The 4555-nt window shown below is 41.1% G+C and overlaps 1 pseudogene; it reads left to right on the forward strand.

Moving 5' to 3' along the window:
• Positions 1–2551: 2551 nt before the first annotated feature.
• On the forward strand, positions 2552–3971 carry LOC110968725 (uncharacterized; annotated as a pseudogene).
• Positions 3972–4555: the final 584 nt, after the last annotated feature.

A 4555-nucleotide genomic window follows, 5' to 3' on the forward strand; every position in this document is an offset into this window, starting at 1 on the left:
GTCAAACAATATATAGAGGAAAATAATAACGAGGAAGTTGACCCAACAATAGTATGGGATGCTTTGAAAGCAGTTGTCCGGGGAAAGCTTATAGCAAGGAGCGCATTAATAAAAAAAAGTCAGACAGGTAAGTACAAGAACTGCACTGAAATGGAAAAAAGATGTTTGTTTATAAAACAAAGCTATTATGAAATGGGTCCTAGATCAACAAAATTATTTGCAAAACGTATTAGAAAACAACAGGCAATAAATACTGTATATAAAATTAGGGACCCAGACACCAATGAGGTCACCTACGAACCACAAGATATAGAAAGAGTATTCCAAAAATGTTATGAAAAATTATACACACAACCACAGGCTGCAGATGAGAAAGAAATGGAAACTTTTCTAAATCAATTAGACCTACCTTCAATCGGAATCTTTCTAACAGCTGCTATCACCAATGAAGAAATACAGGAAGCCATAAATTCATTAAAAAATAACAAATCCCCAGGTAGCAACGGCTACCATGCAGAATGGTACAAAACTTTGATTAAGGCGTTAAATTCCCTGGGCTTTGGGAACAATTTTTGTACAGTCATTAAAATGTTCTATAATGATATATACAGTGCAGTATCTCTAAACCCAGGTCTTACCCCGAGATTTAGGGTGGAACGAGGTATTCGACAAGGATGTCCGATTTCTCCAAAAGTGTTTATTTTAGCTACTCATTTCCTAGCTTTATCGATTCATAATAATCCTACACTACAAGGAATTAATGTTTTTGGTAGACAATTTAAAATAAGTCAATTTGCAGATGACACAGCGTTATTCTTAAATAACAGTTTAATGGTTGCAGCTGCTCTTGAATCAATATCTGTGTTTTCAAAGGCTTCAGGGCTAAAACTGAATATTCAAAATGTGAAGTTCTTCCTATCCATACATGCCATTATAGTATTATCTCATCAGTAAGGGTCAAACAGGAAGTTATATTTGGGTATGCTGATTTAAAAAAAAAGCCATAAGGAGAGAAGCTGTTAATATTGCAGATCGGTTAGTGGACATGAAAAAAGTCTTAGCCATTGGTTGACAAGAGATGTCACTATCTTTGGAAGAAACCTACTACCTAAAGCTGAAGGTATTTCTGAGGTCATATATCCTTGTCATTCCATGTTCGTTTCAGCGCAAAGTATAACAAAGGCCAACTCTATAATTTTTCAGTTTCTCTGGAAAACTCAAACACACTATGTTAAAACATCACAGCTGGTTAAGAATTAGGGTGGAATTAATGCTCTAGATTTTGAAGCCATGGTGGGCACCTTTAAAATCAAATAGTTACAATCTGTTTTAAAGCAAAAAGACTCCTAATGCTCTATTTAAAAAAGGGATAGAATTTCTGCTATGCTGTGATTTCGAGATTACTTAAATTCCAGTAAAACTATCTAAGTTCCACAAACAAATACTGCAATTTTGGAAATTGATATTCAGTCATAACTTTTCACCTCACAACTCAACTCTGTGGAACAACAGAACTATTTTAGATGGTAAAAAATCAATATTTATACAGGATTGGTTTGATGAAAAAAGGATTTTTGTAAATGATTTACTAGAAAAAACGGTAAATTTTTGAATTTCACATCCTTTGTACAGAAATATAACTTATAATGTGAAAGAAAGGTTTTTGATAAGGTTTGTGGATCAATCCCACAGTCATTGATGCAATTAATCCAAAATACACTTCTGTACTCTTTCATTACCCAAGTTAAAAATAAATGACTGTGACTTGATGGATTATAAGTGTAAAAATAAGTTTATCAATGAAAAGTTGAGGCAGGAAATTTACTATGGCTACAGCAGACCTTCTTTCAGGAAATTGGATTATTCAGATGATCAGTCAGTAATGATTAAGGCTCATTCCACATTTGTTAAATGGCCAATTTCTCCAAAAGTGAAGGAGACCCACTTTAAAATAATTAATTACTTTCATCCTTTGGGCCAGTTTCTTGAAAAAAGGTTTAAATTTGATGTTGACCCTTGTGCTTTTTGTAACTGAGAGATTGAAACTATTTGCCATCTATTTTTTGAATGCTGCTATTCAAAGGAAGTTTGGAAAGACATACATAATTGGATCAATTTAAAACTTCATATTCCCCCATTCAAAATGTCTCACATTTTGTTATACATGGACAATTTGGACTCTTCTTCATCAAATGTTATCAATATTATCATACTTCAAGCCAAATACCATATTCACTGTTGTAAATGGAGAGGGAGTACGCCCTCTTTCCCCTGTTTCATTAATGAATTCAAAATATACTACAGTTCCCTGAAAACACTAAAAGACTGGAACACTGCAAGGATCATCAGCTACCAGACTGCACAACTTTTGTTACTTTAATACAGATGCTCCAAACACAAGACGTACAGTCTTCCTTTTTGTTTGAAATTTTGAAATGTACTATTATTTTAACTGTTCTCTGACGCCCCCTGGTGCTTTGCTTGTATATAGTCCTCATCGAAAGTTTGTCAGTTTATTTTTTTTTGCAATAAAAAAACAACATACTATTGAGATGGGGACTCCCACCTCCATCCTGTCCACACCCACACACGCCCTTAAAAACAGCGGCTGTGAGGCTGCCCGGTGTTTTTGAACTGTTTCTGAGTGTAGTTTCATGGCGTTGTGGTGAACCCACCTGAGCCATGGCAGACTGGAAGACACAGATAAGCTACAACTACAACCCTCCTTATCATGCCTACGTGTAAGGCATAATGCACCCGTCTGGGCCCGAGCAGAACCACGGCAACCTGACCCGCTGGGGTGAAGGCACATTCAGCAACCTGAGCAACTACAACGCCGGGGTACCACCGGCCTACTGCTCCGCCGCCAACACCATCAACACCGAGGACGAGTCTCCGCCTCCCACCCCGGAGCAGAATGCCGTTAACGGTCACTGCCACTACCAGGGCTCCGGGGTTGTGTATTTCGGTGAGTCCCAGACAGACCGCCTGCTGCTGGCCGGACCCCAGCAGGCTGCATACAAAGCCCGGGAGAACGAGGTAGGACGGCTCAGGAGCGACACCATTAGCAATACCGAGGCGCGGCGCACTTCACCAGACTCCTGGAGCTCCAGCAGCAGCAGCAAGGAGGGGAGCCTCCCCCTGGCAGACCCTGCTACATGGGTCAAGAAAGACCTTCTTGAGGAGGTCAGCAGAAAGAGCCCCGATGCCAACAGAACCATCTCCAGCTCCCTGAGAGAGGAGTCAAAAGTGTTGGCCACCACTGAAGGCGAGGGCACCAACAACGACACCTCTGCACCACCTTTAACTGACCCAAAGAAGCAAGGTGCAGCCGGCGTAAACAATCCTAAAGGAAAGGTCCGGACACGCTTCTCAGAGAGTCAGGTGAACACCCTCATCCAGCGTTTCAGTGTGCAGAGGTACCTCACCCCGTCTGAGAGGAAGAGCCTGGCCGAGCTGACAGGCCTGACCTACAAACAGGTGATGACTTAGTTTCAGAAACGAAGGATGAAGCTGAGGAGACACCAAAAGGACACCACCTGGGTGTCAGAGCGCTTTTCTGTCAACAAGGAAAGCATGTACTCCAACATGGCCTCTCATATGCCACCATATCAGGGAGAGGCGCACCCTCCGCTCAGGGAGCATTACAACCAGCACATGATGGAGGCGGCCTTCAAGAAGACGACTCCACAGAACCTGGCCTTCTATCTGGCTGCCATGGGCTCTGCTGCCGGATCTCCCGGATCTCCCCCCTGGTCCTCTACATCACCGCAGGCCCCTGTGCCCTACAGGCCCCAGGTGACCGGCCGGTCCATGCCACCAGGTGTCAGTCATTATGATTACAACCCCGGCACGTTCAACGTGGCCGTTGTCAACGTTGTTCACAGCCCAAGCTTTGAAAGCAAAGATGGAGAGCTTATGGCCAGAGCACCATGAACACTGCTGCCATGGTACACAACGCTGGCCTGTAGTCAATGTTTGAGCTGATCATTTTATGAGTTTTTTAAAAATGTTTTCTAACGCCTGTGTTTTGATTCTTCTCTTTGAGCTTGCTGAATTTAGTTGTAACTGTTGTCAGGCTGGCTTTTTATGTGCCTTATTCCTACAAGTGTCAAAAGGTTTTACATTTTTTTTAAACATCAAGTTCTTTTTCATATATGCACCTTTTTAATGTATATTGGTGTCTTCATTGCACTTGGTGATACCAGATGTTGTCCAAGTTGGCTGCATTCCTTGTATTACATAATTTTTTGAATAGTTTTCAGGCAAAGTACTGATTCAGATTTGATATGGAGACATTTCAAAGCATTTTTTTCTATGAATACATTTTCAATTTGGCAAATTGAAAAAAAAGAATGATACAAAAGTTTTAACCCTTTAAGCTGCGGTCAATTTTCCCCTGAAATTTCCACTGAAGATGTACAGAAAGTAAATTGAATGCTGTTCTTGAACTGTTTGGAGTACAGGCATGGTTGGGGTCTCCTTTGAAAGCTGACAACCTGCATTGTCACCCAGTGCAGTCAGAATTACTCTAGGTGCTACTGGCACAGAGTTA

Source organism: Acanthochromis polyacanthus, chromosome 9 (genome assembly GCF_021347895.1).
Source record: "Acanthochromis polyacanthus isolate Apoly-LR-REF ecotype Palm Island chromosome 9, KAUST_Apoly_ChrSc, whole genome shotgun sequence".
Lineage (NCBI taxonomy): Eukaryota > Metazoa > Chordata > Actinopteri > Pomacentridae > Acanthochromis > Acanthochromis polyacanthus.